The sequence below is a fragment of the Microtus oregoni genome, unplaced genomic scaffold, assembly GCF_018167655.1.
Source record: "Microtus oregoni isolate MIOR12 unplaced genomic scaffold, Mior012 000056F_ref0000123, whole genome shotgun sequence".
In the NCBI taxonomy this organism is placed as follows: Eukaryota; Metazoa; Chordata; class Mammalia; order Rodentia; family Cricetidae; genus Microtus; species Microtus oregoni.
Genome location: NW_024543832.1, coordinates 7760687 through 7779046, shown reverse-complemented (window position 1 = coordinate 7779046; position 18360 = coordinate 7760687). Strand labels below are relative to the sequence as shown.

The following is an 18360-nucleotide window of genomic DNA, read 5'->3' as shown; positions in this document are numbered from 1 at the left end:
CGATGAAAGGAGACAGAGACAGAGACCCACATTGGAGCACCGGACTGAAATCTCAAGGTCCAAATCAGGAGCAGAAGGAGAGAGAGCACGAGCAAGGAACTGAGGACCACGAGGGGTGCACCCACACACTAAGACAATAGGGATGTTTTATCGGGAACTCACCAAGGCCAGCTGGCCCGGGTCTGAAAAAGCATGGGATAAAACCAGACTCACTGAACATAACGGACAATGAGGACTACTGAGAACTCAAGAACAATGGCAATGGGTTTTTGATCCTACTGCACGTACTGACTTTGTGGGAGCCTAGGAAGTTTGGATGCTCACCTTACTAGACCTGGATGGAGGTGGGTGGTCCTTGGACTTCCCACAAGGCAGGGAACCCTGATTGCTCTTTGGGCTGATGAGGGAGGGGGACTTAAACAGAGGAGGGGGAGGGAAATGGGAGGCGGTGGCAGGGAGGAGGCAGAAATCTTTAATAAATAATTAATAAAAAAACAAAGCTACACAGAGAAAAAAGAAATAGAAAAAAAGTTGTATATGAATGTATATTTCTTTTCTTCTAGAATGTGAACATTTTAAAATCATATTTTGAGTACTAGTCTTAATTGTAAGCCCTGTTGTTTGTCTTAACTCTTTCTCTTTCTTGAGTGAATATCATCTCTGTCTGTGGGTTTAATTATTTCCTATGGCAAATGACTCGTGAATTTAAACTTCCAGTCCAGGTTTTCTTTATGAAGGATCAGTACATGATTTGAACTGAAAAGTAAAATTTCCCTCTAGGCCACAGCTTCATGATGATACATAGATTAATAGATATGGATTAATTTAACATGCACAAGCAAGCTATGAATCCATCTAAGCTATTGGACAGTGTTGTAATTAATATTGTTTCTGTGTGATTTTTGGGTCTGGACAGCTGAAAAAAGGAATGAGCAGTCTCCACTTACAAAATGGTGCCCAAAATGGGACATGGATTCATGTAAGACCAAAAAAGCTTTTTAAAAAAAATAAAAGGATAAAAGACAGCTTCTAGGTCCACAAAAAATAAAAGTCAAGGACAGTTTCTTGGTAGCCACATTTTTTTCTAGATAGGCTGCCTTTGCTAGCAGTGAGCAGAGGTTCAGCTCCTTCAAGTAAAAGCTTCCTGACTCAGCCTTAGGAAAAAAAAAACCTGCATGACTTCAGCAACTCTGGCTCTTTTGGGAAGTCCTGCACTTCAATAGGGCTTGTAGGCTGAGTACTACAAGTTGCTTAAAGGTGACATAGATCTGCTGTATCCCTGGAACTGGGGCAATGAGCATGGGCCACAAAGCTGGCAGTAAACATACTGTGAGAAATGTAAAGCTGGTCAGAGTGACCTATTGCTTTCTGCCTGAACCACACCGTTTAGGCTAAACTAAAACATTTTATACATGACAAGGAGAGCCAAGAACTGGACAACTAAAAATATGTCCATAGTATGCTTCATGTACATATCCCAAGGAAGATGGGAATGGGCTAACTGAGAACATGTTTCATTTCCATAATGTCATGCTTATTTTATCTTTTTTCATAACTAAGGAAAACTATAACTATAACTAACCATTCTTCAACTCCATCAAAGACTCCAGAAGGATATAATATTACCCAAGTAAACAAGAAGCAATCAATTTCCAAAACTCTAGAAATGACAGACACATCTCACTGCCTGGACAGTCACCCAAAGTTCTTTTGTACTTTTGGGGCATCCATCTTTGATCTTCAGGCACATAGTATCCAGCGGACTTTTCCATGAAGCAGGAAATTTCAAAGACAGTTCAGTCACTTTCTTTTGTATCCTGCAGAATGTCTCACAGACTCTTTCATGAATCAGGAACCCAGAAAGATCATCTCACCTTTAGGCAAGTTCAACAGTCCTCTCTCTGTGGTTCTTTGTGTCCAGTTTATGCAATAGTCCAAGCAAGAGCTGTTTCTTGCCCAAATGGTTAAAAAACTCCTTAAGGAGTCTCTTCGATGCCCATTTTCCTCTTGAAGTAGATTGGTGCTGCCAGGAGCAGACGTGTCTCATTGTCATGAGAACTCCTAAGTTATTAAAACATTTAAAATGACATATTCTATAGTCTTTGAAAGATATGAAAAAATGCCCATCTAACTGAAATATATCTAGAAAATCTAACATGACTACAAGCTTGACTATTATTGATTATTATCCATTAACAACTATATTTCCTAATTAAACATTACAATTTTAAATGAACTACACAATCACAATACTTTAATCAAGATCAGAAATACATGTAGTTATAACAAAATAGACCCCAAATTTCTATCAAGAAGGCAAAATCTATACCAATGCAAATTATTTATATCTATATCATATCCCCCTTTAAATGTAAAAGAACATTTATAAGCAATATTTGGGAATATGGATGCAGTTTTTTCTCTCCAAATTGCTTTGTCCTGAATGGGGGTGGTGTTATTCAGGTCTTTCATGGTATAACCTGTCTGCTAGGTTCATCTCAGTTGGCAGTTGAGTGAAGTAATTTTCTGAAGCTGTTCATGCTGATCTTTCAGGAGAGCATGGTATGTCATACCATATTGGGATAGAAGCAATCCACAGGGTCTCATCATCTGTAAAAACAAAAGAAAAACCTTTTTTCCAAAGCATCATATCCTTAGACCCAAATTTGTAAGTCATAATACCCTTATGATATCCATTCTGGTTTAGGTTGGCAGCCCATATTATGAAAGGTGCTTCTGTACTTAGCTCCTTCACAGCCAAAAAATTTAAAGAATACACAATAATACAGAGAATGCAGACTCTGTGATTTTTCCATTTTTACATGGCTTATTTTTTTCTTTTAATCTATAACTATCTGTACTCTGCCTCTTTAAAGACTTTACCCTTTTTTTTTAAAGCATTAACTTTATTCTCTCTATTCTTTTTCTTCTCTCTCCCAAGCCTACATATACCCATTCAACACTGTGACCCATTTAGAGGTCTTTTATGTCTGAATCTGTCCTATTGTGAATCTGTAATTCTTTACTACCCAGGAGCACTTCTTAAAATGTTAAGCATTTCTTAAAAACTTAAGTTGCGCAATGTAGAGGTAATATGGTACCTCCTGTTTCCTGCCCAGTCTAAACCTTAACTGCACTGCTGTTAGGACAATTACAATAGTTTCTGCCTGAGATCAGCACAGTTCAGCATGGCGGAGCCGCTCCTGCCTCAAAACGATTTGGTATCCCTGAGCTGCGCACAGTTCCAGGCAAATAGCAAGTCCACATTGCCATCAATCAAGCAAGTATTTTACTCACAAAACCCCATCCAAATCCTCTGTCTCCTGCAAGAGACAGAGGGCATGGTAGGAGCATAGCCCAGAAAGCCAGCGTTTTAAAACTGCATGTTTTTTCCCAGCCTCCAGGTAGGAGCCACACTCAGCACTTTATCTCTGAGAATGAGGTTTTTATCTGCGTTACAGCCTAATCTGCCACACAGAGCACTATGCAGCCTGGAAACATCTCTGCATATAACGGCAAGAATCAGCTATGCTCTCCAGCCTGCCCAAGCCTGATTCTGCCGTCTGCTCAGGCAGGAAGAGCTGAGCCATGGGCATGATCTCAGCTACTTTCCTCCTGATCCCAAGCGGACACACAAACACACAGGCCCACAAATGCCTCATAGCCAGAGTTTACACCAGTGAGCAGGGCCCAGGAAGCCATGTTATAAAATTATTTGGCTTTTTTTGTATGGCTGCTGAGTCAGGAAATCTCTGTGCCGCATGGCCTAGCAAACAGCAAAAAGCTGTGTTGGGCACCACTCTGTTGTAATAAGAAGCAGTGGACTGCTTTTTTTCGTCCCGCCTAGCTCCTGAAATAATTACATGGAAACTGTATTCATTTAAACACTGCCTGGCCCATTATCTCCAGCCCTTTATTGGCTAACTCTCACATATTGATCTAATTCATTGCTAATAATCTGTATTGCCACTTGACTGTGACTTACCGGCAGGAGTCTAACCAGCATCCATCTCGGAGAGGAGAGCCATGGCATCTGCCACACTGCCTTCTTCTTCTTCTTCTTCTTCTCCTTCTTCTTCTTCTTCTTCTTCTTCTTCTTCTTCTTCTTCTTCTTCTTCTTCTTCTTCTTCCCAGAATTCTGTTCTGTCTACTCCACCCAAGTAAGGACTGGCCTATCAAAAGGCCAAGGCAGTATTGAATAAGCATTTATTGTCTTTCCAAACAACCATCAGAAAGTACATAGTACAACAATAGAAGAATTCAGCTATAGTATTCCTGTGGGATAATGCTCTTGTACACTGTAAAGATTTGTCACTTTTGTTGGTTTAATAAAATGCTGATTGACTAGTAGCCAGGCAGGAAGTATAGGTGTGGCAACCAGACTAGGAAAATTCTGGAAAGAGGAAAGGAAGAGATGCAGTCACAAGCCAGACTTAGAGGAAGCAAGATGAGAATGCCATTCTGAGAAAAGGTGCAAGGTGTGTGACTAAACATAGAAAAGAATTATGAGTTAATTTAAGTTGTAAAAGCAAGTTAGAAATGAGCCTGAGTAGTATGACCAAACTGCTTATAATTAATACACCTCTGTGTGTTTATTTGGGACCGAATGGCTATGAAACCAGGTGTTACAGAAACTTCCATCTACACAGTATTCCAAATATGTCACCTTTACATGTTGTGTATTTTTAGCTGAAGGAAATAAGGAAATTTCTCTCATTGTGTCCTCCCTTTCACACAAAGCAGGCCTTACAAGAATTCTTTGACCTATGTTTCCTGGAAATAGGACTATCACAGAAAGCCCTACCCTGTTAAGAGTCAACATAAACCTGAAAGGACAGGTTTTGCCAAGTCCCAACCCTTCCCTACTTCCAGGAGAGCAGACTCTTATCCTCAGTCATTGTCTACACAATTGCCCTCTACCCCTCAATCCAAAACAAAAAAAAATTATAGTAAAGTAGGGAAGTCTTCCCTATAGGCATTGTGTGCTACCTGAAGATATTCTTAGCCTTTGGTCTGAAGTCTCCTGTGTTATGTAAACATATTAATAAACTTATATTAACCTTCTATTAACCTCTTGGTTATACAGCTTTAGTCATGACGTTGTGATAGGTAAAGAAAATATATTTCTTTTTTCTCTCCTTCATAAAGGAGGATCTGACTTCCTAAAGGAAACACTAATTATTTCGAAGAACTGCATTGCACTAGTAAGAGTTGTGGAGAAGCAGTGAGGTGAATGTTGATCTAGGAAAAGCCAGACTAACATTGTGCTGAACTAAATAGATTTTCAGTTTTCTGTTATCCTGTAGCTCAGTGCATTTCAGCTCACAATTTTACAGCAAGAATGCCAATTTCCCACTACTAAGCTTGCGAAATGTTTCCCATAATACTTGTAGTTAAGCCAAAATGGCCAACCATTTCTATAAATTTCTTTTGAAATTTGAATTGTTTTATAAAACAAGACCACATAGAAACCTTTGACAGTATCTTAGCTAACTAAATAAACAGGGCTGCAAATAAAAGATGATTATGTAATTTCTTATAGTACATATTCCATCATCAATTTTATTTCTATTACAATTATTTTATTTTGTATATATATAGTGTTTTGCTTGCATGTATGTCTTTGTATTATGTGGGTGTCTGGTGCCCACAGAGGCCAGAAGAGGAAATAGACAGTTGTGAGTTGCTATGTGGGTGCTTGAAACTGAACCTGGGTCCCCTGGAAGAGCAGCCAGTGCTCTCAGCTGCCGAGCCTACAATATAGACATTTTGAACTGGAGCTTTTGAAGCTGAGTTTTAGCAGGAAGACAGGAGAATGGTTCTGTTGGTTTCCTTCCACTGTGACTGTCAACTTAGGATGCTTTATTTTGGCTGTGAAAGACCCCCAGTGCTGGGGAGACTCTCACTCAAGTCTCCGGATAACACCACCCTCCACCCAGTAACTCATGAGAGACCGTCCTTGCTGCAATCACACGAGGTTTAATGATGAGATGAGATGGGAACCAGTGCACTGGGGCTGAGACTCATAACCCACACAGGGGAAGAGTTTGACCCTGAGTGACTGGGAGAAGTGATCCAAAAGGGGCAGGGAGGGTGTGACAGAAAATTCCAAAAATACCAGTGATGATCACAAGGGGGCAACTCCCTGCCTCTCAAGACCACTCCCAAGGTCATAATCAGCTAGTTTCTAAAACACATTATTCCAAAAATACCAATGATAATTACAAAGGGGGAAATTCCCTGTTTTTCAAGATTATTCTCAAGATTACAATCTAACTTTATCTTCAGCTAGTTCCTGAAACACAGTCACTGAATGGGCTAATCCTAGATTCCTGATTCTTCTCTTCCTGTTTAGATTTTTGGCTATTGTCTTCCTGCTGGGGGGGGGTTCTGGATTTATCCAGGTCTTCCAGCTGAAGTCTTGCTTGTTTTAGTTGTCTTCTTGTCTTGGGGGAACAGCCCCTCACTCTGTTATACACACCATGTTATCATGTCTCTCTGGACTGAAGTTAGACCCTGCTTGCCTCATAGCTGGGAGGAAGCAAAAAAAAAAAAAAAAAAAAAAAAAAAAAAACAGGGAGCAGTCATGATCCCAGAATTGCCTTAAAAAATTACTACTTCTGATCACTAGACCCCACTTGATCAGCAAGTCTTTTAACACATAAGCCTTTGGGGGGGGGAATTCTTACCAAATGCATACCATATGCAAAAATGACAAACATTAGATTCAGGGAAAAACAAATACAGGCTTGGGCTGGATTTATCACTCAGTGGTGGTGTGAACATGTGGGAAGTCTGGGTTCAATTCTCAACAGAAGAAAAAGTTGGTAGTGTTTAGTACATTTCAGTAGAGCCCCAATCTTATTCTTTTTTTTTAAATTTATTTATTTATTAAAGATTTCTGTCTCTTCCCAGCCACCGCCTCCCATTTCCCTCCCCCTCCCCTAATTAAGTCCCCCCCAAGCCCGAAAAGCAATCAGGGTTCCCTGTCCTGTGGGAAGTCCAAGGAACCCCCCACCTCCATCCAGGTCTAGTAAGTTGAGCATCCAAACTGCCTAGGCTCCCACAAAGCCAGTACGTGCAGTAGGATCAGAAACCCAGTGCGATTGTTCTTGAGTTCTCAGTAGTCCTCATTGTCCGTTATGTTCAGAGAGTCCGGTTTTATCCCAGGCTTTTCCAGACCCAGGCCAGCTGGTCTTGGTGAGTTCCCAGTCTTCATAGTCCCAGACATAACCAAAATTTAAAAAGTGTGTTGGGTACCTACAATGTACTCAAAGTGGTAGATACAGATCTCTTGTTGCACGTACAACACGCGTATCAGTACATTTTGTACTCATCAAATGGTTCTAATCAACAATAATTACCTTTGATGCCTTCCCTTAAAACTGAAAATTGAGGCATTAAAATTTGAGAAGTTGAGCAGAGTGGTAGAGATGGCTTCGTCGGTAAAGGGCTTGCCACCAAGCTTGATAGCCTGAGCTGTTCCACACTTCCAATGTGTGAGCAGAAACCTATGAGGTATGTGCGCATATGCGCGAGCAGACGGACACACACACACACACTCACACCACGCACACTAAATGTACACATATAAAGAATGCTTGAAAGTCCATCATTATTTTTAACAATGTGCATCTTCTCATACCCAGGATGGCCTTGTACTTGATGTGAAACAACGGATTGTCTTAAATTCTGGATCGACCTCCCACGAGCTGGGATTACTGGCATGCGTCACCACGCCCTGAACCAATAGGCTCTTAATGCAAAGACAAAATAAATCAAGAGAATTGGGAACTCTAGCCTGTGTTTGCTCTGCTAGCGCCAGAAATTCAGCCCCATGGGCGGGGGTCTGACAATAGTGGCCAGTCAGAAGCTTCCCAGCAGGAAGGGGCGGGAGGCGCCAAAGGTAGGGGAAAGATCGCGCAGAAAAAGATCGGTCTTTGGCGCCTACCACAGGCCTCTAACAGTCCACAATGCCAGTCGCCGGCTCCGAGCTGAAGCTGCAGCCCGCCGCTCAGCAGCAGGGCGCGGAGGCACCGTGGCACGGGGAACTGCAGTATCTGGGGCAGGTGGAGCACATTATGCGCTGCGGTTTCAAGAAGGACTGCACGGGCACCGGCACCTTGTCTGTGTTAGGCATGCAGGCGCGTTACAACCTGAGTGGTGACCGCGGCCAGTCCCCACTACCCGGAAGGACTGTGGGAGGATGAGCAGCGTGCTGGGCACGAAGGCACGGGGCTGGCGGCAATGGTTAGTCTGACCCCGGCTCAAAGAGTCCTAAGCTCTGCGTTCTCGCCCTAGAGCCTCAAGGTGATAGCTACTGCAGGTAAACCTGGACTCTTGTTCTTAACCCCCATTAGTTTCCAACTTTTCGTGCATCTCCGAGGGTTGGAGTAAAAGAAACCTGCCCAAACCTTGCCCTCAAGTCCTGACTTGTGCTCCTCCTCTTTTTTCCCCTTATCCCCTTTGCAACTGTTTTAAAAATTGGCGTGAAAATGGCTTAGGTGGTGTTAAAGAGGCACGGAAAAAATGAACCCAAGCCTGAGGCGGAAACTGGGGTTTCCCAAAACAACCTTGGCTTTTATAGAGCAACTCAGAGGATGTGTGAGCCTACAGAGTGGCTCCAGGGAAGAAGTGCTCTTTTGGGGTTCCTGGCATCAGGCGTCAAGCACAAGACTTTGAGTGAGGGTATACTTATCTTAAGCATGTTCTGGAGGTGGGAACTTCAGCAGCTATTGCATGGATTAACCCAGTGCACAGGGCTCCTAGAACAGTGAACTCTGATGCCCAGTTTTAGTCCCTTTCCTCTGCTGATACTGTAGACAAGTTATTCTACTTCTCCAATCTTCATTCAGCTTTCTCATGTAGACAGTAAAGAGGAAAGTATTGCTCTCTGACAAACATATACTCTGAGCCTTTCCTCTTTACCTTGTCTGATGATTGAGCTGCCTGCCCTGCCCCTTTGTCTCTCTTCTGTTTTGCTTTTGGGTTCCCTGGTGCCATTCGGAGGCATAAACATTTCTGTTTTTAGATGCTAGATCAGTTTGCTCCCCAAATATCTGAAAACGTTTTCAGTTTTTACCAGAGTGATATCATGCTTCCTGGAGCGTGGTGGACTTGGGTATGAGAGCCTTTAGGTTGTGTCTAGGCCACATTTTGGGTATTGTCATTAAACACCAGTGACAGTGATAGTGGCTCAGTAGTGGGTGAGGACTCCTCTTTGCCATATGGGTACCCCCGTGTCTATGCAGACCTGTGGTTTCACTGACTTAGCCCGAAGCTGGGTGGGAGTTCCCAGTTTTCCTGAAGCCACTCCAGGTGTGTGTGTGTGTGTGTGTCTGTGTGTGTGTGTCCACCCCCAGGTCGTTTCCCTTCACAGAGAAAGCTGAATGATTTAACTGTGTTACAAACTATTTTTCTGGTGAATTTCCTCTGCTCACAACCAAAGGAGTGTTCTGGAAGGGTGTTTTGGAGGAGTTGCTGTGGTTATCAAGGTAATGGTGCTGCTGCTGTTGGAAGCTGCTTGTCTTCGCAATACAAACCTTAGAAGTCAAACTGTGAGCCAGGCGGTGGTGGCACACACCTTTAATCCCAGCACTTTGAGGCAGAGGCAGGTGGATCTATGTAAGTTTGAGGTCAGCCTGGTTTACAGAGCGAGTTCCAGGACAGGCTCCAAAGCTACACAGAGAAATTCTGTCTCGAAAAATCAAGAAAAATAAAAGAGGTAATAGAAGTCAAAGCTGTAGCTGTCAGCCGTTGCCACTTCCCTGGCTCATTTTCTAGTGCTGGCTCTAGATACTTTTCTGTGTCCTTCTCATCCTGCTTTCGTCACTGAGCTGAGCACACTGGGAGAATCCTGACCAGGCCTCTGGCACTTGCCATTCCCATCACCGAGTGCCTTTCCTTCCATATGGAGGATAGTTCTCTCTTCCTTCCAGTCCCACTCGACACCCTTGATCTTCCTGCCACCTCTTTGTTTTTCTTCATAGGAAACATCTTCAGCTGACCTAGAAATCAGCCTTCAGTTTTCCCTCTTTTGGGTGGGAGATAAATAAGTGCAATGTCCTGTGAGTTCCCCGAGGTAGAAAATCTGTTTCTCCTCTTTCCTGTTGTATCTCAGGACTAAAATACAGCCAGCCACATGGTATGTGCTCAGCATTATTGATGGCTGAATTGGTAGATACCAGGGTCAGGTAGGTACCTGGGTGATACTGGAGTGGTGTGGTAACAAATGGCAGGAGCCCCAAGTTCCTGCCCTGTATCGTGGTCCAGAAAAAGTGAGGTTCTGTCCAGTGCTGGCTTAGAGTACTCCTGGAGACAAGATGAGTTCTGGACCATACTACAAGTTCAGCCCCTTCTTTAGAGTACTTGGGATGCTGACTCAGTAGGCAAAGAGGGCCTGAGTTCAGCCCGGCCCAGTTGTCACATAAAACATTCCGGGTGTGGAATGGAGAGATGACTCAGTGGTTAAGAGCATCTGTTGCTCATGTTCAGGATGGGGGTTAGGATTTAGTTCCTAGCACCCATTTAACACAGTTAGTGGCTATCAATCTGCAAGTCCAGTTCAAGCCTTCTGACTCCCTCTTCTACTTTCCTTGGGTACTGTGTGCACATGGTGTTCAGACACATGCAGCTAAAACACACATACACATAACATAGAAATGAAGCTTAAAAATGCTGGGTGTGATTGCATGTGCCTGTAACCCCAGTGCTATAATGGGAAAGGAGACACAGGAGGACTTTGGTGATTGCTGGCCATGAGTCTGGCCCAAATAAGCTCTAGCTTTACTTGGAGACCCTGTCTCAAGGGAAAGGATAGGAAGTAATAGAGTAGAACAGCCAGGGTTCTCTCTGGCTTCTGTGGGCTTGGGTACCCATGCATACACATTTTCCAGATAGCCAGATATGACACATGAACAGACCGCACATGCAGTGTTGAACAAGTCCACTTGGAGTGTCACATTTCAACATAGAGTGTGTTTTATGAAGGAATTCAAAGCTGCAGATGAGGTAGAAATGTTTTAGGAACTTGGAGGTATTTAAAGAATTGGAGGGAAGGCTGGGGATTTGGCTCAGTGGGTGTAATGCACTTAGCCACACAAATCTGACAGCCTGAGTTTGGATCCCTGGAGTCCTCCTAAAAAGCTCTGCTTGGGCCGATCGGTGGTGCCCACCCCTTTAATCCCAGCACTTGGGAGGCAGAGGCAGGCAGAGCTTAATGAGTTCAAGGCCAGCCTGGTCTTCAAAGCAAGTTCCAGGACAGCCAGCAGTGTTACCCAGAGAAACCCTGTCTTGAGAAAAAGCTCTGTGTGGTAGTGCTATCTAATCCTGGTACTTCTGTGGGAGATGGAGATGGAAATCTACTGGAAGCTCACAAGCTAGCTAGCTTGGGGTAGGTATTATAGCAACAGGAACAAGAGAGACACCCAATTCAAATAAGGTAGAAGTTCACTGTGTGCATGCACCATGGCATGCTTACATGTATGTATACATACACAAAGACTTTGGAAAGTTGAAGGGAATAGAAGAAATACCTTGAGGAAATATCTAATAGGGTAAGACCATTCTATACTAACTCAGAAGCCTGGCCAGGACCAGCATGCTTAAAGCTAGGCTGCATGTGGATAGTGTGCCATGGGTAGGAGATGAGTGACGCAGAGTCCTCCTGTGTGCCTATTCTATTCTCAATCTTTCAGGGATCCACAAATGCTAAGAAACTGTCCTCCAAAGGAGTGAGAATCTGGGATGCCAATGGGTCCTGAGATTTTTCTGGACAGCCTGGGATTCTCTGCATGGCAGGAAGGGGACCTGGGCCCAGTTTGTGGTTTCCAGTGGAGACATTTTGACACAGACTACAAAGATATGAATTCAGGTGAGGAGATATTATTGCCTCAGGTTTTCTGGGTGTTCTTCCTCAAAGATCCATCTTAGATGTGGGAAAAAAGTCCATATAATGGGAGTTGGTAAGTAACTGATTTGTGAGAAGCTGTGCTGGGTAATGGTGGAGAAGCCACAAAAAATGTCACAAAGGCCAAATCATACTCTTGGTGCCTAGCATTTACTGGGCATTACTGGATGACTGGAACTTTCTCCACCTGTGTCATTGACCAGTGGTGGCAGATTTGGTCTGTCCTGTCCGTGTTAGGATTTAGGATAGAAGGAGGCTCCTCCGGGATGAGGTGCAGGAGTTACCCATGAAGAACATTTCCCTTTGCAACTCTGCAGCACTTGCAAACTGTGTGTGGTGTGGTGTCTATGTACCGTTAACCCTCCCCTTCCTGCTCTGTGGGGACAGAGGTTAAGAAAACTCCTCATGTAGTGATTGGCATCCCCTCTCTCTGGGTACTGTTTGAGTGTCAGAGACCAGCCTCCTCCAGGTTCTAAAGTTAATGTCTCACTGGTGTATATGTATATACACCAGTGTGTGCAGGAAGTAATAAATTACTGGCTGGGCAGACACCAGCAGCCTGGACAGTATGCTTTTCTTTTCAAGGGTCCCGTCACCTCCTTCTAGCCAGTGGAAAGAATTTGGGCCTTGTAGTGGTTTGAATAAGAATGCCCCCATGCTCAGGTAAGCCCCTGTGTTTGAATGCTTAGGAGTGGTGTGATTTGAAAGGATTAATACTATGGCCTTGTTGGAGTAAGTGTGTCACTGGGGATGGGCTTTGAGGTTTTGGTAGCCAGTGCCTCTTATCCTGCTGCCTGTAGTTCTGGAAGTTGAACTCTCAGCTACTTCTCCAGCACCATGTCTGCCTGGATAATGCTATGCTTCTCACCATGCTGACAATTGACTAAACCTCTGAAACTGTAAGCAAGACCCAAATACACCCTTTCTTTTATAAGAGTTGTCATGGTCAGCGTGTCTCTTCACAGCAATAGAATAGAAGAGACAGGCCTAGTGTCAAAAATTTTCAGTTGTGTTTGCCTGCAATCAAGATGTTTTCAATGCTGGTGATGTTTGGAAGTTGTGGACTAGGAATGGGCAAATTGGTAAAGGTAGAGAGAAGAGAAGAGGTTGCTGGGCTTGGAGTGTAATGTGATAGTGTTAGTGGGCATGGAGTTACTTGAGAAGTTCTGCAACAGAATAGTGTGATGCTGCATAGAGTGTGAATAGCTCAGCAGCTAAAGTCTGTGCTTCCAAGCTTGGAGACCTGCGTTTGATCCTCAGGAACCCGTGTGGTAGGAGAGAATATGTTCTCACAGCTTCTTAGACTACACGTGCCAAAGTATATGCCACACATAAGGGGCTGGAGAGATGGCTCAGCGGTTAAGAGCACTGACTGCTTTTCCAGAGGACCCGGGTTCGATTCCCAGCACCCACATGGCAGCTCACAACTGTCTGAAAATGCAGTTCCATGAGATCTGACACCTTCACACCAACAAACATAATAAAGTTAAATAAATAAAAAAAAAGTTTTTTTTAAAAAAAAACAAAATAAAGGAATATAGTAAAAATGCAAAAACAGTTTTTTTTTATATTTATTTATTTATTGTGTATACCGTATTCTGCCTGCATATATGCCTGCAGGCCAGAAGAGGGCACCAGATCTCATTACAGATGGTTGTGAGCCACCATGTGGTTGCTGAGAATTGAACTCAGGACCTCTGGAAGAGCAGTCAGTGCTCTTAACCACTGAGCCATCTCTCCAGCCCCCAAAACAGTTTTAATATAAATTTAATGTGTGTACATATTTTATCTTATTTAGAGTCAGAGTTTGGCTAGCTGGAAACTAATTATAATAGACAAGGCTGCCCATGAACTGTCAGCCTCTGCCCTCCCCAGGTGCTGGAATTTGTCTTGATGGGGTAGGAGCAGCTAGGTCTTAGGAAGCTGTAGCTGGCCATCAACTCCTGATCCTCCTGTCTCTACCTTTCACCTGTTGGAATTATAGGAATGAGCCATCATGTTCACCTGACCACCATTTGTTGTTTTGGTTATTTTGTCCGTTTTATAACATTGTTTCGATGTTTAGCCCTAATGATTCTAGAACTCTCTCTCTCTCTCTCTCTCTCTCTCTCTCTCTCTCTCTCTCTGTGTGTGTGTGTGTGTGTGTGTGTGTGTGTAGACAAGCCTGGCCTCTGGATCTCACAGAGATCCTCCTGCTTTTGTCTCCTGAGTGCTGGGATTAAAGGCATAAGCCACAACTCCTAGCTTATTGTCTTTTTTTTTTTTTTACTTTTAGTTGTTTATTTATTCTGGTTTTTGAAGGCAGGGTTTCTCCGTATAACAGCCCTAGCTGTCCTGAAACTAGGTCTTGTAGATTTAAATTTTTTAGTGCAGATAATTTTCCTGTTCTTTCTTCCTTTTTCTCCTATAGGAAATAATTACAATCTATTCTGTAATTTATCAGATTTTTTTTAACACTTACAGATTACAAAGTCACCACCACAATCTAGCTGTAGAACATATCCTCAAGTCTTTAATATTGCCTTCTTGGAGCTGGGATTTTGGGAACCCCTCCCTCAGAGACCCAGCTCTGCCAGAGCACTGACTGACTAACCTTGGTAAAAGTACATCCAGAGGAGAGTCTATGGAGTTCTGTTAATAAATCAACTTGAAGCTACCACACCTCAGCAGGGGGCAGGGGATTAAAGGCCATGTAATAGAACTGAAAAAAATTACAAGATCAACCCTAAACTCATAGATAACAAAACTTAGATCTCAGTCCTGGTGGTTCAGTGCCCACATTTTGATGACAGTGACATAGTATTAGGTGTGAAAGATGATAAGTGTGTCTCCTTTGGTTCCTTGTGAAGCCACCAGGACTCACTCATAAAACTCCACCCTGATGACTTTCTCATCCTAAACACCTCTTTTTTAGATTTATTTATTTATTACATATACATTGTTCTGCCTGCATGTATGCCTGCAGGCCAGAAGAGGGTACCAGATCTCATTACAGACAGATGTAAGCTACCATGTGATTGCCAGGAAATTGAACTCAGGGCCTCTGAAAGAGCAGCCAGTGCTCTTAACCACTGAGCCATCTCTCCAGCCCCCTGATCACTTCTTAAAGACTGTGTAATTGATTTAAATTTCTACCCAAAAATGAGAATTATATTTCAACTCATGAACTTTTGAGCGACACATTCAAACCATATCCAAACAGCAGTTAGCAACAGGGGCAGTATTAAGGGGAGGGACATTATAACAGACTAAATATTTAGAAGACTTGTGTAGAAAAGAACTTAGATTTTAGTGTAAGGACATTGAGCTTAACCCAGCAAGATCTTAGAAATACTCAGAATTGCTGGGTATATTAGAACTATGGGTGGGGGCATTGAGTGGATGCTGTCAGGGTCATCACATGAGAGGCTGTGACTGATGTGATGTAAATGTGCATGTGCTCTCCTGACAACTCTGCAGATTACTCGGGTCAAGGAGTAGACCAGCTGCAAAAAGTGATTGACACCATCAAAACCAGCCCTGATGACAGAAGAATCATCATGTGTGCCTGGAACCCAAAAGGTAGACAGCATCCCAGCCATCTTCCTTTGGCTAAACTGGCTAGTTAGCCAAAGGGAGCAAGGTGGCCGGAGGCACTGTGGGTCACTGGAACTGTCTCCAGTCACGTGGTTGAGCAACAAACCCCTCCTTCTTTTACCATTGACCCCCTCAGATCTTCCCCTGATGGCACTGTCTCCTTGCCATGCCCTCTGTCAATTCTATGTAGCGAGTGGGGAGCTGTCTTGCCAGCTCTACCAGAGGTAGGGAGATATGGGCCTGGGTGTGCCCTTCAACATTGCCAGCTATGCCCTTCTCACCTACATGATTGCACACATCACAGGCCTAAAGCTGAGCTGCTTTCAGAAGACGTGGTTATAGCCAATGGAATATACTAACTCATAGCAGGGAATTCAGTCTGATTAGTATTAAAATTTTATGCATGTAAATAAGACATGTACTGGCTTACCTTATAACCATTTTTGGAGCTTTCTGGTACCTTGTTGCCTAAGGAAACTAACATTCATATGGGTAGCTTGTTTGTTTGTTTTGTTTTGTTTTTGTTTTTGAGACATAGTCTCATTCTCTAGTCCAGACTAGCCTTGGACCTACAGTGATCCTCCTGTCTCAGTGTCAGAACACAGTCCAAAAATGGAGTCTTGAGAACTTTGAGTGCGTGTGAGAAAACTCCAAGACAACAAGAGTCTTGTGACTTCAGTTTCTTCAACACACAGACTTGTTCTTGGACTGTATTTTCATATTTCTTCAAGGTGTAGCAGATAGGAGTGAGTTTATTTCAGCTGTTGGTATTCATGTGTCTCCATGGAAAAACACGTTTTTGCCATGTGCTTCTGGTCTTTGTGATTGTATAGTTTACTCACGGGACTCTTAACCCTCAGAATATAAATTGTCTGATGTTCTGAATAAAGTTAACTTTTGCATAAGACTTTAGGCCCCACTCTCCTGGGTTCATGATGCCAATTCTCAGCCTTCCAAGTACTGGGACTATGTGTGTAAGCCATCATACACAGTTCTCAAAAACAGCACTGAAAAAGTTACTTTTGTGGAAAGCTTTGAACTATGTGCATATCCTGTAGAATGTACTATTGTGTGTGTACACACGGGGTCCACATTTTCCACAGTGTGTGCATAGACGAGAACACAGCCTGTGTGAGTCCTTTCTCTTCTTCCCTGTGGCTTCCAGGAATCGAGCTCAAGTTTTCAGGCTTGGCAAGGGCCATTACCCATGGAGCCATTTCACAGCCCTAGTCTGTTTTATCATGTGTTCTTAAAGAATTTACATGAAAATATTGACTGCTGTGTTCTCTCCTGTGGGTCATTTTTTAGCCAGGGGATTTTGTCCATACATTGGGAGGTGCACACATTTATTTACCTGAATCATATTGAGCCCCTGAAAATTCAGGTAAGAAATATACCTGTTATGTTTATTTTTGAGCTTGGTGCCTTCTCTTGACAAAATATTGGGTTCATCCTTTGTATCACAAGCACTCTGGTTGATGCTGTCTTACATTGAGGTGCTCCAAATGCAGGGCTTTTAATAAAGGAGATAAGCAGGAATGAAGCCATCATTGGTCTTACCAACCACAAGCACAGGACACAGTAAGGTATTAAGCATCAGTACTAGAGAGAAGAGCCAGGAGATATGCATTTTAACTCATAGTTTTACTTGAGGAGCTGAAAAATAAATGTTTGACTTTAGTTTTAGGCTTAAGTACTAAACTTTAAAAAGTCTGTCTTTTTAAATTCCTTTCAAATTCCTATAATACAGCAGCCAGCAAATAAATTGAAATGGTAGTAAGTATATAAGTGTCCATGTTTTGTGAACATTAAGGAAAAAAGTTAGACTCAGTAAAGTCAAGAATTGTGTCCCTGTGTTGAATGTATTTCTCAGGAGTTATCTGGTGGCTTCAGCCTGTATCCACAGCTACTTAGGCTGGAGCAGGAGCATTCCAAGTCCAAGGATTGCTTGGGCTACAGAGTGGGTTCAACATAAGCCTAGATACCTTGACTAAGACCGTGTCTCAGAATAAAAAGGCAAACAAAGCTGGACCATAGCTGATGGCAGATTACTAATGTAGCTTTTCTGAGGCCTTAGGTGCAATCCCTAATCTTGCAGAAATAAAAGACAGTACTGTATTGCATTGCTGTAAAGAAGTACTTTGTGATAAAATACTGTGTTGTTTCAAAAGGAGACATGGGAACAGATATAAAGTAAAACCATGATTTTATTTTTAGCTTCAGCAAGAGCCCAGACCTTTCCCAAAGCTCAAAATTCTTTGAAAAGTTGAGACAATTGATGATTTCAAAGTTGAAGACTTTTAGATTGAAGGTTATAATTCACATCTAGTGATTAAAATGGAAATGGCTGTTTAGAGCTTTTCCAAAGCTGCTCTGAACATCACCAGACTTTAGGGTTTGAGCCTGATGCCCAAGGTAAAATACAGTTTCTCTGTAAAGGGAAATAAACTAAATCGAAACTCTGATACTGATCTGTCTATCTGTAAGTACCATCAATGTCTAAATGCATTGACTGCCTTTCCTTTAGTGTTCACTGAGGTACATGAGAAAACTAAGATTGGATGCAGGCAGAGGCAGACGATGCAGGCGGCGGCAGATGATGCAGGTTGCAGGAGGCGGGGACCAGCGGGGACCGGCGCGGCAGTGGACAACGCAGGCCACAGGCATCGGGGACCGGCGTGGTGGCAGACGCAGGCAGCAGGCACCAGTGCACAACACCAAGAGCAGATCGCCCCACTACAATTAAATCAAAGAGGTAGGCCTTTGGTTGGCAGGCCCCTGGCAAATGGGGAGCCTGTTCCTGAAAACCCTTCTGAGGGGTGGGAGGGATCTTGGCCCCTGGCAGGAGCCAGGAAACAAAGCAAGGGAATTCTGTA

The 18360-nt window shown here is 43.2% G+C and overlaps 1 pseudogene; it reads left to right on the top strand.

Annotated features, from left to right (window-relative positions):
* Window positions 1-7973: 7973 nt before the first annotated feature.
* LOC121438672 lies at window positions 7974-17839 on the top strand (annotated as a pseudogene).
* The last annotated feature ends 521 nt before the right edge of the window (window positions 17840-18360 follow it).